Source organism: Lycorma delicatula, chromosome 5, assembly GCF_047948215.1.
Source record: "Lycorma delicatula isolate Av1 chromosome 5, ASM4794821v1, whole genome shotgun sequence".
Lineage (NCBI taxonomy): Eukaryota > Metazoa > Arthropoda > Insecta > Hemiptera > Fulgoridae > Lycorma > Lycorma delicatula.
Genome location: NC_134459.1, coordinates 2,514,699 through 2,534,785, shown reverse-complemented (window position 1 = coordinate 2,534,785; position 20,087 = coordinate 2,514,699). Strand labels below are relative to the sequence as shown.

Here is a 20,087-nt window from a genome sequence, read left to right as displayed (position 1 = left end):
GGTTATATTCGAGTTTAAGTCTTCAAACACACAGAAAAAGAGGACCTTTGATACGATCAAGCAACGATCCTAGAAAATCTTCGCGGCGCAAGCTTATAAGAGATAACGTTGTCGACAATATAAGTGACGTTATCGACGACAGGAAGTATGTCCGTAGTCCGTAATCGAAAGTAGACTTTAACTTCTATCGTATTGTCTGGGGAGGTATCAATGAACGAGAAAGACAGCTTTCTCGCCGTATTATTCTATAGTTTCATTATTTCAGAAGGATTGTAAATAAAGCAGTATAAAAGACAAACGTATATAATATATCTATCTATAACAACTAACGATGGATGACAAAGAATTTTGTAGCTATGAAAATTTCATGACTAACCGGGAATAAAAATTCCGGATTGAGGGCAGAAAAAGTTACCGGTCTGCCACGGGGATTGGATGAGGTAACATGAGGATAATACCAATCAATTTTATTTTAAATTCATTCATTTTAAATTACGCTACCGTAAAGTAGTAAACCGGCTTAAAATATATACGCATGTGTGTGTTTATGTTTATATATAAACATAATATTAATTAATATTTATAATGTATATATGTATTTAATAATATGTTTATATATAAAAGAAAACAGTGAATGATTGATTGGAGGTGTTGCAATATTAGAATTCATAAGTAATTATTGAAAAAACATATTCTTTGAAATTAAATAAATTGAATCGAAAGACAAAAAAGTGAGAAATAGCTTACCGAACAGATACTGAATAGTTATTTTATACGCCAGGTAGTGAAAGTACGCGACAACGTCTGGATGATTTTTTGTCCACAAACAAGAAAAAAAAATTCAAAAATAATACACTCGGTACAATATAGTCAAACTAAATTACAGAGACGATCCTCAAAAGTTAAAAACGTTTTTGATGTACGATGTACAGGAATCGTCAATTCTACATCGTCCCTTCATACGCTCGCTTCCCTGTTCACAACAGAGACAGAAACATTTTCCCCTTTCTAGACTAGTATTCTGATTCCTATATAGAACGCAAGTATGACTTTACCCCTTCCAACCGCTATGCAAATGCTACGCCGGCAAATGAAGAGGTGCCAGACCAATTTCTTTTCAAATTCTAACTCCAGCCGGGCCCTACTTGAAATATCACAGCCATAAGCGATCTATATTGTATATATCTCGATCAAATATAATTTCGATCTCTTTCAAGGGCTAAAAAGTAACCTCTATCGCAGAATAAATATACACACATGCAGTATATATATGTAATTTTATTTACAAATAGAAATCGCTAAATGAAATTAAACCAAAATATCAGTTACGCGAGAATAAGTACGAACACGTCACGTATGACGTGATTAATGTATGATGGTTACGTAATTTAAAATGTTTGTATCGCACGAAATAAATTTAACGATAAAGAAAGCGGCAAATTTATTTAATCGTAGTAAAAATTTCTCGTTTAATTACAATATAAAAACTAAATGTTCTGTTGTTTTTTTTTTCAATACTTTCCTATCTAAAAATTTAACCGTAAAAATTATAAGATAGAAATATTTTAAAAGAGATCATTTGCTAACATTACTTCCTTATTTATCCATCCACAATATTTTGTTTTTTTTTAAGTATATTTTTCTTTTATACAGGAATGATTTTTTTTTTTCAGAGAATAGTAAACAATTTAACATCGATTTATTTTCATAACAGTGTATATATAATAATAAAAATCCATAAATTTAATTTCATAGAGCGGATACATTGGGTATTTTAAAATAGTGTTAAACAAATATTTATAAAAATTTTAACGAAAACTAAATAAATAGAAAGAAATGAGCGCACGTTTCAAATAGAATTAAATATATATATGTATTATAAATCTTAATACAAGTAGATATTTAAATATACAAAAATATTAAATTCAAGATTATTCGATATTTAAACAAAAAGTTCAAGAAAATTATTTAATTTTAAAAAACTAATAATTTATTAATTTGTCTGAACCCAAAATTTGAATAAACGACTGGCGTCATCGCCGTAATAAAAATCTCTTTGTTATGTTACAGGACCCTAATTCCGATTTAATTAAGTATATAGATTTAAATTGGATTTGATTGACCGCGTCACCGGTTTTCTTTTTTTTAATTAGGCGGAGGGCAGAGCTCTCGTTGTCACGACATCGCTTAATACCGGTAACAGTAAAAAATAAGTTGACTGGATTAATAGACTGTTAAGGGACAGTATACTAAATCGGTTAATTGATCTAAGCAGCCTTAAATGGAAAATAATACAAAAACAACAAAGGTTTTTTTTCAAAACATTATTTAACAAAAATTTGAGAATATTACTCCATCCAAACATAATTTACTGCGACTACAGTTTTTCCAAAGCGACACAAATAATCGTAATAATAAAAAAATATACATAAATTTACGTAAATAATTTATTTTAATTACAAAAAAAAACAAACCTGCACATTTTTAACAAATTCATAGGACTTTTCCAGACATAATACACTAAACCAAAAGTACGAGTACGTTATAATTTAGAAGAAAATGTCGATGTAGTTTAATCGGCAGCACGTAATAAATTAATCAAAATTGAACAGAATCGTATTAAATCACTGTATATTAATTATTATTAAGATATTTAATATTATTGTTGTTATTCTTATGATAATATTTAATTAGGCATTGCTTCCACATGTGTCATATATTTGATTTGCTGTGTACATATTATTATATTAGATATTACCGTCTGATAAATGTAACATCATCTGATATCTAAGATGTAAGTGTTAACTAGCCTTCGCGATCTCGTGAATGACTTATTCGTATGCGTATATCTATGTTTGTATACAAGCTAAAATTATTTGTACGATCTTGACGAAAAGCAAATAAAAAATCTTCGGCTTTTATATTTATTTTTATACTAATATATTTCTAAACGAATAATTAATTATAAATGATACTTTCAGAAAGTCTTTTTTTTTTCAAATTAAAATATCGATTTACATCGTATAGAATTACCTATAATTCTTTTTTTAATCGATTCCTTTGTTACGTAATCAGGATTTAATCGGCGGTAGGTCATGAGATCGCTTCATAAGTACGATATTTATAATATTGTACCGTAGAAACGTCCTTATTAGGAGGAATATGATACCTCTAACAGAAAAATAATTTCGAGTAATATCGAGAAAAAAAAATTCAAAATTCTCAGGGATTTTCTTTTATACGACTCTTAATATTACTAGAGCTCGATGTAATAAAACATTTTTAAAGGGCCTATCCCAGTCAGGCAAATCGAACTGCTTCGCGCAAAACACATTTGGGAGAGCGCGGCTGCCATGCGCGGTTAGTCGTCCAGTTTGTCGGTCAGTCTTCGACGGCAATCACAATGGACTGTGCACCTGCCGCTGCTGCATTTATTTCAATTTTTGATATAACTAGGAGAAAACTAGACGAAACCGTCTACTTTAGGTAAAGCGATTATACAAAAACAGATTTCTACGAGGTAATAAATAAAAGACGTAATAAACTAATAAAAGTAAACTATATCGCTTAAACAGATCGAAAGCACAAATGACGATAAAGACTTTACATTTTACTCGCCGATTGAAATCGACGTAAAAAATGGATACTAATTTACAAGGGGATTAAGATTCTAACTCGCCGGAGACAAAACACAGTACTTTTTCCCATTACCTTAGACGTCTTCGCGTCTTCACATACCGATTTACGTATAATAATAATGTAATTACGAATTCCATAACAAATCTTTCAAGTTGCGACGGTGAATTAACATTTTAAACTTCTATTTATCGATTTCCAGCCGCGCGTCGGAGAAGAGAAACGCACGACAACTATCCACATCGACACAACTGTTCGAAATAAATTCCCTTGCCGACGGCTCAAAAAACAACTAGCGTTTCGCATGTGGTATGTTCGATCTGTTCGCGAATCAATTATATCTCTCCATCATCCGCGGCAAATCTTTCGAATTGCCTCGCGTGACAACCGCGGGCAATGGATACCCGATGTACTATTTTCGGGTTTCCTAAATTTCGTGAAAAAAAAAACCAGTACCTATAAGCTATATTTATTTGTTAACCGTAAGTCAATCGCAAGAAAATTCAAACGCGATATTTGTTTTTAGAAAATGTACGGAAAAATATTTATCCTATTTGAATCTGAGAAATCTGTATCGATAAATGTTTTACTCTAAATTTACTTTTAAAAAAAAATTTGGTCATGAGTAATGCTTGAAAAAAAAATATATATATACGGTTGTTCCAAAAGTCGCTCGACCGAGAAATACAATATTTGTACTTTATGTCCTACGACAATGTTGTTTGAAAATTTTCGTATTTGTTAGGTCGGCTACTTATATTGTTTTCATTTTTTTTTCCAGACGATCGAGTAGTTCTTTGTTCATTTTTACTAATGTTGATCTGTAAATTAACCGTGAACCGTAAACTAACAACCGACCGACGTGATTTTCTCCTGCAATATTGGTGGAAGGCCAACAAATATAGTGTCATTCGGCAATTTGAAGGAAAATTTCTTCAAAGTCCAGCAACATCCAGTTAAGCGATCTACAACCTGAATAACCGTTACAAGACAACCAGAAGCGTACATGATTTGCCAAGAAGTGGGTGTGACCTAAAACTGCTTCAACCGTTGCCGAATCGGTTATTAAGAGCCCAAAGAAATCTATTTGTAAAAGATCTGCCGAGTTGGATATTGCTCGCAGTAGTGTGCATCGTATTTTGAGAGCGTTGAAACTTAAAGCTTACCGACCACAACCGCATCAAACTTTAATAAAAGATAACTTCGACAAGCGTTTTGAGTTCTGTGAATGGTTTGTGATACGCTGTGAGGCAAAGCCTAACTTTCAAAATCGAATTTTGCGGACGGATGAAGCTATCTTTAAACTAAACTGTTATATCGATCGTCATAACTGTATGTAATGGAGCGACACAAATTCTCACGAAATAGTTGAACGTGAACTAAATGTTTCAGGCATCAATGTGTCGGCTGATGTACCGGGCGGTGGCATTGTTGGTACGTACTTTTTCAACGGCGGGTAAGTAGCGATTCTTACCTTGAAATGTTACAAGAAGCAGTTTTACCCGAGCCGCAAACCAATCCTTTGTTTGAAAATGTTAATTTAGTTTGGCGATAAGATGGCGCTCCACCGCATTACGGTTTATCGGTAAGAGAATGTACCGGCAGCAACTTTGACGAGCGAATCGGAAGACGCGGTACAACTGACTGGCCGCCTAGATCATGCGATCTTTTTAAATTAGACTTTTCAGTTCGGGGAGTTTTGAAAAATAACGTTTTCTCTCATAAGCCTAGAGATTTGTAAGAGTTGAGAAGCGTTAAATGCAAACAAAGATTTATGTAAAAAAGCCGCTGTGAAAGATTTATCGAAGCGCACGAGCAGCATTTCGTCCACGGGCAGAAGTATTGTTTTCAGCTTTTCAAATATTGTATTTCTCGGTCGAGCGACTTTCGGGACACCCGTACTTTTTATTAAAATATAAGTATATAATTTTAATTATCGTCTTACCGTACATTTGTCGTAGGAAGTTTCTACACTCTTCGCCGCATCAACGTATCGGCATCAACACGGAATGAAAATTTTCACGATTGCGTTTCGTCAATCTTACATACGAAACAAACATAACATCGCACTGCAATATTACATATTAAAGTATATATTTACGAGAAACAAGCAAGCAAATCGACGCGTTACCCGGTCGAAATCTAGGCCTGCTCACAAGTTAAGGCCCAGAACTCGATCAAAGTTCAACAGTAAGGCTGATATGTACTGAAGTGCACTCTTGCACAGACTCAGGACGACCGTTTCTGAGACGTGTATTAAATCGGACCCCGATCACCGTAGTACACAACTGGCCGCCGTATAAAAGCGACTAATTTTTACTAGCATTTGAACCTCACAACCTTTGACTTCAAAAATCAGCTGTTAAATAATCGATTTGCAAGGATGACTTAACCGCTAGACCAGCTCGGCGAGCTTGAAGATATATAAAACATTTTAATTAATAAATAATACATACCGATCGAATCGAGAACCTTTTCCGTTTTTAGAAGTCTGTTAATAAATATAGTATAAGAATTTGAGTGCCTACTTGCATTTCCGGACTTTATAAAACCGTAGAAAGAATCGTACCGTTTTATTTATTTTTACTGTTTTCATAATATAATAATTTATTTTAATTTTTCATAGAAATTGAAAAAATTAGGTTTTTTTTTCAGAAAGTGTAACTAATGCGTTTCAGACCTGCAAGTATTTAATAATTTAATCGGATGATATTTGCCTAGTATAATTAAATGAATGATGAGCTTCTAGATTTATTTAAATAAATGCGTTTTGTAAATCGATTTCTCGTATACGTTATAATCTGTGAATATCTTGCCCTTGAAGTCGGCGGGAAATATTATTAGTCGTTTAGTAATAAAGCGGAGGATAAATTCTTTAGGAACAAAATTAATCATAACCTAATAATTTTTTTTCAATACGCTTTGATGTTATTACAGCTTTTCAAACTAAAGTTAAGATCGGTACTAATAGCGCCGTATCGTTCACGAAAATTTTTTATTTAAATCCACTGAAATTTTGGGAGTTTTACAGTCAGAATGTTTTTTAATTTTAAGAATTTTACAATCTTAGTTTTTGAAAAGTTAATGAATTTATAAAAAAAAAACCAATAACATTATTTACCATTTTCTTACATTTTTAATACTGTTCTAACAATGTTCAGAAATTGTATTGTCACTATCTAAACGAATTTAATTAAAATTAATAGTTCTAAGAAAATTTTAAGATTTTACAAAAAATATAAATTAAAATACAATTTTTTACATAAAGAAATAACGTTTTAAATTAAGCGATATAAAGGGTAAGTAAATAAATGTAGAAAAAAGATTACGATAGAAAAAAGATTAATCATTTTTCCAAAGAAACGGACTATATTTCGAATATATTAACGATAAAAAAAATTAGACTATCTTTAATTTTATCAGATATTAGCAAAATTAATAATAATAATTAAAAACAGGAGATTATAAATCAGATAGTAATATTTATTTACGTTAAGTCTTTACAATTATATCAGTTGATATTATCGATAATAATTATGTCATCAAATACACACAAAATTTCTAGAAAAAATCGACTAAGTATTAACTAAATATAATAATATATTTCGGTAATAACAGGTGATCGATATTATAAAAAATATTAATTGTCTTTTCGTACGCTTTAAAATATATAATCACGTAAATGTGTGTGGGAATAGAATGTTATTTAAAGTAATAAATCAGACATTGTATAAATATAGATGATATGTACGCCTTAGAATTTTTTCTAGTTACAATCAAATTAAATTTCTGCATGCAAAATATTGTCGCACATTCAGTATAACGCGCGCAAATAAATTCACACGAACACATGTGCATCTGCATATTTTAATACGTATTGTTGCTTTTTATTAATCTATTTTTAAAAACGCGCATAAACTGACTGCATTTCTACGCTGTACAGAAAAATTATTAAGCTATTACATAACATTTTTATCAACAGAAGAAATTTACGACGGCGTTTAACATCGGTAAATAAAGATTAGGTATGTATCTATTTCGTTTTATTCATCAATAAATGTTATATATTTACAATCGATCGAGAAATGTTTTTACGTGAATCGCACGTAAAAACTAACGGAAATAGGATAGTTAGTAAACAGAAGCTCTAAACTATATAACTGAATTACGAACAACACTTAAGGTATAAATTAAACTTTTCGGACGTTTAACAGAAATTTTTGAGCTATACAAGTCGTAATTCGTATTTAATTGGCTTCTTTTTTTATTATTATTTTATTTTAACGAAAGCGCCTTTATTTAATTATCGGGAAGCTTTTCGTTTCGGTTATAACATTGCTTCCTTTAAAAAGTTTCAGATCGTCAATAAAACTAATTTTAATCGCTGGCATTCTGTTTTCAAAATACAAAACTAAATAACGAACCGGTCACGAAAGGTTATGTATGTTTGTCGGGTTGTTTTACAGAACGTAAGAAAAGAAGGCTAACCTAACTCGTTAAACACGGAGAAACAGCGACATCCGTCAAACGCATTCGTTTCGTTTTACCTACGTGCAAGTAGGCTGCTTCACATTTAAAATTTTTCTTTAGTGTAATGTACTAAAAACTCCCTACTTCTAAGCGTTAACTTACCGTTAATCGAAAGTACTACGTAAAACGTTACGTAAGAAATAAAGTAATTATTACGAAATTATTTTCGTAATTTTTGTTTAACAGGATGCGGTCCAGATTATTTTTTTCATAACTACATATTTTGGTAAGCTACTTGTAGGTTTGCGTCAATTTTTTTGTAGCATCAATACTTTTTTGAATTATTCGCGATTGTAAGTGTTGATTTTTCATCCGACCGTTGAATGATTTTTCACGAATAATTCAAAAACCTTACGTTTTTTCGAAAACATTACGGAAAAAATGTAACTTATAAAATAACGAAGAGATTTTTTTTTTATTTCTGTAGATGCAATACGAACCGAGTTATGACTCGTTGAAGGTAACTATTCATTCACCGGAAAATGAAGTCGAACCTTTCAACGTTAAATAACGGAAAATTGTTCGAGGAAAACTTAGAGGATATTTTTCAAAGTACTTAAAAAAGGACCTTTAAAATTAGCTTTAATAAAAGTCATTAGCGTGAAAACTAAGGGAGTTATGACGAAAATAAAATGGTTGTCTCGCTTTTTCGAAGAAAAAAATCACCGATGAAACAAATGACTATTCCGCAGGAACAACTTTTCCGTAATCATTTTACAATTTACTTTAAGTATTAACAATATGTTCTAAAAGTTTGACCGGTTTGTTATGCCTAGATTTGAAAAAAGATCGATTCAAATTTGAAAAGTTTTTTAGAAATTTCTTAAAAAACTTTCTTTTTTTCACAATAATTCAAAAACTAAAGAAAATACATAAAAAATGCAGAGTACAAAAATTTAGTTTTTTTACTGATTTTTTTTTTCTATAGAATAAAAATTGATTGAAATATCACCGTTAGAAATTTGCATTTGAGTGAGGACCACGTTTCCCAAGCCCTTTAAACTTTGCAGATTAAAGGACGAAAACTAAGGGCGTCCGGTGTAGCCAGAGATGAGGCCAGTTCTATTATACGAGAACAATGGAAGGTGGCACGGGCGGGTTCAGCAGTGGCCGCATGGACAAGAAGAATTATTTCGGACCTGGATGCTTGGCTAGATGAATCTACTCTCATGGTGAATTAAATTACCACACAACGCAAGTCATGCGTTGTGTGGCAAAAAATAATACAAACTTTTATTTCAGGAGGCTAAATCTATAAGAAGCACGAGGTTGTTTACGGTGTATTTAACGAAGATGAAATGAAAATATACTTGATAGAAGAAAAGGGCATGAATTACGGATAAGCGACGTTTTAGTAATGTTAGTTATTTGGAAATCTCCGAAAATTTTTAAACAAAATATAGTTACATTTTCACAAAAAGATTTTACTTTTTTATGAAAAATTATAAAATATAATAGATTAAATTAATTTAAACGTCGGCCACCGAGAGGATTGCCTGCAATCCTCATCTGTTATTCACCGGTTCCCGATGAATTTCATAGCGATATTAGGTACCAAACCTAATAAATGTTGAAAATCGATTGGAAAACTTTATTTTATTAACGATACACCATCTGAAAGGTAAAAAATATTAAAAGCAACGAAAAAAGTAAGATAGCCAGCCAGCATTCCTCACGGTACACCATTAAAGAGTTAATTTTTGTATACTATGAGGAGTGCTAGTAATCCTCATTATAAAGAAGATATAAAAAGACCGAATAATAAGATAAAATTATAAAATGTTTTTTAAGCAATTATATGCAATATTTTAGTTTTATAGACGCTTTCATCATAAATATTTTTAATGAGTTTTTGTGAAACACGTTCAGCACATAAATCTTTTACAGATGTTGCACTTTGTTGAGACGTATTCGACCGTTTTCTGAGTAATGACTTCCTTTTTTGCGATGTCTGCATAACAGTAAACACGTATTTTCCTAATGCAACGATTTCTTTTGTCTTTTTCTGATTTTATGAAAAAGACAGTTTTCATCGACTGTTTTCATCAGTCGGATGTCCAGTTTATCAATTCTCCTCTAAATTCAGCTATAGATTTTTGTTTTCCTTGAAAATGTTATAAATTAACCGCGCCTCTACAACAGAAGTATTTAATAATACTTCAAACGCCACCTTACGGTACCGTCTAATTGTTTTACGGTGTGGTGAAAAGTAATTAGTAGTTTGATCCGATAAGTTGATTCCCTAACTTATCTTTTCTGTAGTCTATTATGGCTGCAGGTTTTGCGACAGGTTCTCCCGATCTATTACTTTTACCGGTTAGTTTCATTTCTAATGTGTGTTTTGCGAGATCACGACTATCCTTCCGTTATGCGACTACAATTCCACTTGAATTTAATTTCCCGACTATCTGTCCTTCTTTTTTTTTGCCGCATTAATTCTGTAGGTAAAAATTTTCGGTCGCTTCGAAGTGCGCCTAGCAAACGAGTATTCATTTGGATCGATGAATTTGCTAATGGCACAGATGTATAGCGATTGTCGCAAATTACGATGCGACCTTCAAACAAAACTTTTTCTTCTAGTTGTAGTACAACATTAACAGTAACACGTCCGCTATTTGGTCTACCGGTAATTTTCCGTGAATATACTGCAGTTTGTAATCTATGCCCGACAGGATTCCGTAATTTAAACATTTTAATCCCGTATTTACGGGACTTATTTGGTAAATTTGAAAAAAAACAGTAATCTTCCTTTGAAAGAGATCATACTCTCATCGACAGCTACTATTTCTCCTGGAGGTCACCCCCAGGAGACTCGCTAGCAAACCTCTCGTAAATCGTATCAAGCAGATTTCGTATTTTGTACAATCTATCGTCAGTCGCTGGTCTGTTTTCTGCAAAATGAATAAATTTCAGAATCGATTCAAACCTGTTGCGACTCATTACCTTTGATACGACAAAGTTTTTATACGGGATACCGGCAGACCGATAATCAGATATCTTGGGATATTTAATCACCCCCATATATATAACCGCAAAGAATTTACACGTTTATTCTTCGCGCGTATTATTCCACTTCAACTGAGAATAACTGTCTCTATTATTCTGTAGATAATTTAGCGCATTTTTTTGGTTTCTGCAACTATCGCTTTTAATATTCGAGTAGTACAAATTTTTTTATAAATTTGAACTCTCAACAAATTTTCTTTATTAAGCGGACAATTTTTATCGTAATTATAAGTTTTCCTGCTTGTAAAAACGATACGTGAAGGCAATTTACAGACTTCAACTTCATTTGGAAACGGCTGCGAGTGAGGTTGCATAACAGCAATGTCATGTAAACTGTAGTTATTATCGTATTCTGATGAAGAGATTGACAATAAATCTTCTTCATCTGGCTGGAATTCTGAATCGTATATGGAAAAAACCCCATCATCACTGAGGAGCAAATAAGTCATCTGATAATACCTTACTAGGCTGTTAGTGTTTGCAACTCTACTGCAACCTGGTTTAGGATTAATATTTTTTTTTTTTTTAAATTGTTCAATAATATATGAAAAATGTTAATAAATCCCGTTTGCGCTTAGACCACGTATTATCACATTAAGATATATATTAGAACATTAACCTAAAAATCGAACAAGTGTCGCTAACTTTTCGTCATTTTAAGGTCGGTTTACAATATACTACGGTTTGAAAAATCTAATTTAGCCTAATAATAGCTATTATCTACTACATTACAAATACTCAACACAAAAATAAAACTAAACGAAAAATAAACTCTAAAGAACAACATAACCGAACAAAGCTGGCGAATATTGATTAAAAAATTAGTTAGTTCTAAAAAAAAGTGCGACAAACGGCAAACATTTGCAACAAAATTAAGATTGGCATTTCCTGTATACCGCGAAATAGATTAAAATACGTTCCTGTGAACAGCTCTCTTTTGATTCTGTATTAAAAAACACACGTGTTCCTCACGGTACAGAAGTTATAAAATCTGAATAGTACAGGCTACCTCACGGTACCTAACGAACTGCTCTGCATTCTTACCGGTAACCAACGTATTAATTTTAATTAATTAAATTTAATTATTCGGTTCAATTATTTTATTTATTTTTGCGATACTATTTAGCGGTTCTTACTTTAGTTACTATAACTTCATAATTAATTTGATTTTTAATTGAAAATTAAAAAATAATCGTTGAATTAGTTTTTAATTAAATTTAACTAAATTTTTTTTAGTTTATTAATTTTTAAGTAATTTCACCGGTAAATACAGGTTTCTCTACCGGCGATTAAAAAACAGCATTTGACCAAAATAGTAAGAATTACCGCTTAGAAAACAATATTTAAATTTTTTTGTCGACCGTTTTATTAACAACGATAGAAATAATCGTTTCGTAATGTTTAATTTTTTTTTGTTAACCTACTATTTCTTGTTAACATTTTCAATTTTTATTGTCCGTCTAGTATTAGATTTTAAATATTTGTAAACGTTTTTAAAAAATTTTATTATTTTCAAATTTATTTTCAGTATTCGTTAAACGAATCATTTATTTTTTACGTTCGTCTTTGCATTTATTTTTTACTTGTTAATGTAAAAGAATTTTAACTTACTAATACGTATTACGCTGCAGTAAAAGCTATAAAAACTAGTAAAACATTATTATTTTTTTATGACTTGCTTGTATAAACATATTAAATAAGGGAGGTTAGTACGGGGCAACTTGTACACAAATCGACTAAGAAATAAAAAAAATAAAAAAAGTATGTAATACTGTATTTATAACACTAAAACATCCGGCGATTGTAAACAAGGCGTACGTTTGTTTGCACGACAGCTGAAACAAAACCGAAATATATCGTCGTCATTAAGTACGCTATTTTATATTTGGATTAATTTAACCGATGGATATATTTCTTAAATATTTATGATTTAATGCGCCAAATCATTTTTTTTCTCTTTACAGAGTAAAACAACCTTCGATTCGGACCGTAGTCCGCGTAAAAACCACATACACCTTCTACTTCTTACTTTCGACTTACTGAAATCGAAGCCGCACAGTTATCTTACTCGAAACAATATCCAAATCTTTCGTCCTTTTTTTCATTTTACATTAAAAACGAATACGAGTAAATACAGAGAACGTTTAGGTTTGTAATTCGGTTTATTTAGCTCTCTTAAAATCTTAAACCGCTCTCGTTGTTACCCTCTTCGAAGATGATACATACGTATCGATATGCGATGGTAATTACTTAATAGGGTTGCCGAAGACGACAAATCAGAGAGATGGGATTGCCGCCAAAACTACGCTAAAGAGAGAGGGAAAGATTATCTAAACGTCACCAGACACTGGTAATCGTATCTTTAACATATCGGAAGCGTTTCTTGAGCTTGATGCTGTAAGTATTGCAGTAGTTAATCTGTCCGTGTAAATTTATCCTAGGAAGAAACGCTAAACGTTACGAAATAAAATACGGTAAACTACTCATAAAGCAGTCAAGCTAATAGAAAATCTTACGTTAGCGGTTCAAAAATTATTGTAAATAATTATAAAACATTTAAATATTACTTATTTAAATATTTACTTGGTCCGGGAGACCGAGTAAAATCATTCGGAGGAAATAATTATCCTAGATCCTGGATAAATAATAATGGAAATAGATCCTGGAAATAATTATCCTAGATATTAACAGTTTAAATTCACCGAATTTCTCCCGATATATCGATAGATCACGGTAAACCTCCTGTTCTGAAGATAAATTAATAAGATGAGAAACGTAGAAAAAACGAAACTTGAAACCCCGTCGCTGCTTTGCCCGAAACTTTCACGCATCGTTATAGATACCATATACGAGGTGCGATAAAAAAAATACGGTGAATGAATTTTTGTAGCGGCAACTGCCGACGCTACATCCATATGGTGTAATTTGACCAACAGCGTGGTCAACTGAGACGGGCAGGGACAAGTTGAAACACGTTCGAGCTTGCCAGAGTAAGGTTGTGTTAATCATGTCTGTCGTGCAACATGGATTTTTAACAACGCATTAACATTAAGTTTTGTTTTAAGTCGCAAAAGAGTGCCGAAGAAGCTCACGAAATGTTAGAATCGGTGTAGGGCGATAATGCGGTAACTTTGAAGACTGTGTACAAGTGGTATGACCGATTTAAAAACGGAAATGAGTCTGTTGAAGACGAGCAGCGTGCGGGACGTCCAGTAACCTCAGTTGAAAACAGTAACCTCAGTAACAGTAACAGTAACAGTAACCTCAGTAAACAGTTGAAAATGTGCAAAAAGTGGAAACAATGGTTCGTTCAAACAGGCGAATGACTATTCGAGAGCTATCGGAAGACCTTAACATCTCGTACGGATCCGTTCAAAGCATTTTAACTTTTAACGTCGTACGAAGAAAGCGACCAGAAAAATGGACCGATAGCTTCCTTCTTCACCACGACAACGCGCCGTGTCACACCTCGCTTTTTTGGCCGAAAAAAGTGTTCCTGTCTGTCCACATCCGCCATACTCGCCGGATTTAGCACCATGCGACTTTTGGCTCTTCCCAAAAATTAAAACTGCGCTTAAAGGAAAACGTTTTGACACCATCGCTGACATTGAGAGGGCCACGACCGAACAGCTGAAAGCCCTTCCGAAAGACGCCTTCCAGAAATCCCTCCAGTCATGGAGTCCACGTTGGGATAAGTGCGTTGCTAGCCAAGGACAGTACTCTGAAGGAGATTAAATCGAATTATATGTAACCTTATTACTTTTTTTAATAAAAAATTATTCACCGTATTTTTTTATCACACCTCGTATGCCTTGCGGCTGGTGTTCTCCGATACGATCTGGATTTCGGCATTTTACAGCCGAAATATTTGCCTTAAAAAATCAAACACGAAAAAATTCGATCGACTTAGTAGCCGATCTGATTGCTGAAACCTTCAGCGTACGCTGAACTACAAAGTTTTGTCTCGGTGGATAGACGAAATTCGACTGAAATCAAAGACGAAAGATATTTTGGAACGACGACGAGTATTATTCAAAATCAGATATGCTGACGAAAATATACGGTCGATATCTAAAGATATTTTATGTCGATTCAACTGCGGGACAGGTTCGCCACCTAGCGGCCCGATTGAGAAATGCAGCATCGTAACGGATTGTCTATTAATTACACGTTTTAATAAATAATTTTTCATCTTAATGTAGCCTATGGCACTCCGGATTACATAATGAAGCTACTGTTAAAATTTGATAGCGATTAGTTAAGAGGTTTTTAATTTTTTTTTAGTTACACAAACAAACGTTTCCTCTTTATAACAACAAATGTATATTCTTTCGCTATTTTAGGATCGTAGATTCATTTTCTGTACTTTGTGTTATTTTTCTGACGGCCATCGTAGAGTAACTCAAAATAAAAAAAAAGTTTATACTAAACGTAATTTTTTTTTCACAGAAGTATAATGTATTTATTTAAAATATTTTTACTTCACGACACAAAGAATGACGATAATCATTCATATGTCTATATGAAGATCTATATGTCCAGATGAAGCTAATTACCACACTTCATCATCTTTATGCAACAGATAAATGATCTGAACACATATCAAAGTAATATATATATATACTTTGATATGTGTTCAGATCATTTATCTGTTGCATAAAGATGATGAAGTGTGGTAATTAGCTAATTACTTATTAATGAAGCTAATTACCACACTTCATCATCTTTATGCAACAGATAAATGATCTGAACACATATCAAAGTAATATATATATATATATATATATATATATATATATATACTTTTTTTTATATTTTTTCGTGACCTTGAATAATAGAAACATAAATGAAAATGAATTTCCCTGAATTAATAATTCTACAAGTGCAAATAATAAAAATATTTATTAAAAGAATAAATTACATTTTAAGCTAAACGCAATGAATATCATAAATATATAAATATAGATATCAATTTATAATTATTTCCGGTAGATAAGTGAAGAATTAATTGAATTTCATGCGATAGTTAAAGTTCTTTTATTGTCTGTAAATAATACGTTTATTTATTCATCGGGTAATTAAAATTCATTAGTGTATTATTCAAACAACAAATAATTGTTGTTTATTTTTATGACGTAATAAAAACGATTAAATGATATTTCATTTCAAATAATTAACATTCATAATTTACTGTACGAGAAAGAAAAATGAATAAAGCCTTCTAGCAACCCATTTAAATGACTGAATTTACTGATAATACTAATGAACTAATTAGTTCAATGATTTGATAAGATCATGCCTCAACCCTAACGAAGGGGGCGGGGATTATGTGATTTTTTTTTAATAAAGCTTAGCCTGTATTTAAACTAAGGTCTATTATTAAGAAAGTGTTGTAAAATTGCGGGCTCCATAAGTAGTTCCCAAATACGCATGCCGATCGTGAAGGTAAGCTTTCCTTTTAGAATCGATCAGACCGCAGCGAGTTTCGAAAAATTATGAACTCTAACAAATTGAAGGTATCTGATCAGAAGTATTCTACCAAAAAATACAACGGCTCATTGGAGTTATGAAAATAATAATTCTTATGTTTATTATTAAACGTTGCGAACGAGTTTTATTTTCAAAAGAAATAAGATTAACGAAGTATACAAATTTGCGGTAAAAAAAGTAAATAAAGTCTTTTTACATCGGCTATAATATTAAATAATTTTGTTTTGAACAAGACCGCTGATATATCTGGTAATTTGTTCATTAGGCTCGGCTATTTTTTTAATATTATATAACGGCTCTACTATGACCTTGGACGCACTGAAAATAGTTAAAAATTCGTTGACAGTACAACAATAAACTTCAAACGCAATTTACTGACCGTAGAATGTATAACTTCTAGACAATAATATATTATAAATCTTAATACGTATAATCGCGCAAAACATACATTTAATTTATTTAACGGTTGTTACTCTAAAAACAAGGAAATTTTTTTCGCATTATTTCTTTTACCGTTTAAATTGTAAGTTAAATAACTCGTTTCAAAATAAGGAAAAAAACTGGAGGACTGTTTTAGTTTATTCCCCGTTTACCTACACGAATTCATTTCGTTATAGAAATTTTCTTTAAAAATCTAAATAAAAAGTTATCCGTATTTGACTTTTTTTAACTAAATATGAATTGACACCCGATAAAAAATCCACAATGAAATGAAGTACGACGTATTAACTAACTTACCCGGTTTGCGTCATTTTCATCCTAAAGCGTTTCGGTTACTGGGATTTTCCAAATAACAGTTATTTCAGTTAGAGATAGTTACTTTAAAGTTTAAATAAACCACAACGATTAGATGGCGAAATTCACCACTACAAGCTGCCGTCGTGATAGATTTCTAATAAAAAATTGAACCTATAACTTTTGTGCTACTGTACATCAACAGTAGCACAAAAATGTTTAATCGTACTGCAATTAACAAATTTCAATTTTTCGCGACGTAAACGGTTACGTTTTCACCGTTATAAAAGTTTTCTGACTTATCGAAATGAATATAATTTTTTTTTTACCGTTGATATGAGAAATAGAGAAGCTATCGCTTGGAAACGGTAAAATTGAAATGGAAAATAAGCTAAAATAAACTATTTAAGCATTTAATACAGTAAAATGTTCAATTTTATTCAGAAGAGCGTAAAATATTTATTAAAATAGTAAAAAAGGTACTTTTCTTTAGTTTTATGAAATAGTTACCGGTCAATAGAAGAAATAACTGAAACAACTGCGCACTACAGCAATAGTACACGTTTTAAAACAACGTACTGAATAGCTTAATAATTACGCACGCACAACATATTTACCCATAACATTTACACTCGTAATAAAAGGTAAGTAAATAACTGCAGCAATGGCTTAAGTAAACCGGTTAGATTAATCGGTTTTAGCTTACAGTCGTATGATTTAATTTGCGTAGTTCATCTAATCAACATAATCTTAAAAACGGTTTCTCGATTTCGGATTTCTATGTCTTAACTTATTCGGTTTTTCGGATTATCGGATCAAGCTTTTAAAAGCTTTCGCTCAAGATTCAGTAAAAATATGTAACAAAAACTAATCCAAAGTTATTTTTTGCAATTACACTTGCGTATTGTTAAAAATTTGTTAAAGGCACCTTTTCTTTAAAGAATTTTTTTTCTACTTTAACTAAGATGCGCGTTATTTTTTTGGTAAGAAATATTATTCTGAAATCTATATTTTATTTATTTCAATATTAGAAAGGTGACAAGCAAAACAAAAGTTTAGTTTACAATCGGTTTGGTTTAATCGATTTTTATTACGGGAAAAATATTTTCTTTTCACAAGAGGAAGAACAAACGACTTAATCGACTACACCATCTATATCATTATAAAGCTTTATAGAACAACTAAAACGTAATTCGATAAACGATAAGGAAAAAAACAATAAAAACAAACCAAAGTAAAATCAAATTATTAGTGATCTGTTAAAGACACGTGCTGTACAATAATAGAAAAACGGTCTCAAGAGGCAAACTAAGCGTAATGATAGAATAAAATGTGAAAGAGTGAAGGGTCTAACCTCTAACGCATAACCTCTGACAAACAAACAAACCGAGAATGGATTTAGAAGTCAGGAGTACGAGGAGAGCACGTGGTCGATGTCTTGATACCGAAAATCTCCCTCCTCAGCAACTCTCTCTTACCCCATTGTCCACAAAAAATACCTACTGCAATTTTGTAACAGTAAATTTTATGAAAAATTTTTACGCATTTATTAATCGGTCTAATTAGAAGGATTATTATTGCAAATTTCCACAAAAATCAGAAAAGGCGTTTGGCCATAACTTCATCCCAAACACACGAACAGATTAAGTGCAAAATTAGGATTAGACGAGAACTTACTTGCTTGTTCGATAATATATGTACATCGTTTGATACGTTTGAAGCTCTTATCGTACCACGACACCGGCTTTCGCAAGTTCTCGTAGAACACCGTTGTCCAACTACCCAGAATCCGTGTGGATTACCGACCTCATCCGGGAACACTTCATTATTTTAAAAACACTACTTTGTAACTAGTTAGATATTCACGTCGACGAAACGTTAGATGTAACTCGACACCGTGAACCGGGATGATCGATCTAACATCTAAACCGCTCCCTTTGTGCTACCTGCGGAGTCGGACCGAGTATTAACAAGCAGAAAAACTTACTTCGTGAGCATTCCACGCCTTTTCTTTCGGATCTGAAGCTTCTTTAATATTTCGAATGAACTCTGTCAACAGATTTAGCGACTGCGTAACCGTCTTTTTTCATTTCGATATCGCCCGCTTGGTTTTAGCTCCTTGAAGTGTTCGTCTGCCCATCTTGCTCCAAATTTTCGCCTGTCTCTCAAACTATTTTTAATTATAACGTTAATATAAATATTAAACGATCGTCAATTGATGTAGGAAATGCCGAGTTCTCGCGCTTGCAAAAACTACCAAGCCGCGCACCTCACAACAGTCGGGATCAACAAAAATAGATTCAATAGTACGGGCTTCAACAGCACACAACGGATCGGACGACAGAAGCGTATGACATCTAGTTGTTACTGTTAGTTTTAACGCTGGCGACTGCTGCCCGTTTGCCATGTTACTATAATAAACCGCTTTATTTTCGAAAGCCGATCGGAAGACGCCAATTTTAGAACGATCTCGTATCTAATAGAAATATTCTAGAAAACGCCATTTTTTAAGAAATAATTTTTTTCTCGTAGTTACCTTATGCGAATCGTTTTGTACTATTGTCTCGACGCTTAAATTTTATTTATTATTGAAGAACTTAACCGAATAAAATGCTTTTGAATCGATCTCTTATATTAAAGGGAAGATAAGAGCGTTTTAAAAAGTTACATTTATAGAACTTCTCAGGCTG

General features: G+C 32.2%; 1 protein-coding gene across 4 annotated transcripts in view; it reads right to left on the bottom strand.

The window, feature by feature from the left end:
* LOC142324656 (uncharacterized) overlaps nt 1-20,087 on the bottom strand; it is a 249,782-nt gene that overhangs the window by 117,689 nt on the left and 112,006 nt on the right. The gene's annotated exons all lie outside the window — the stretch shown is intronic.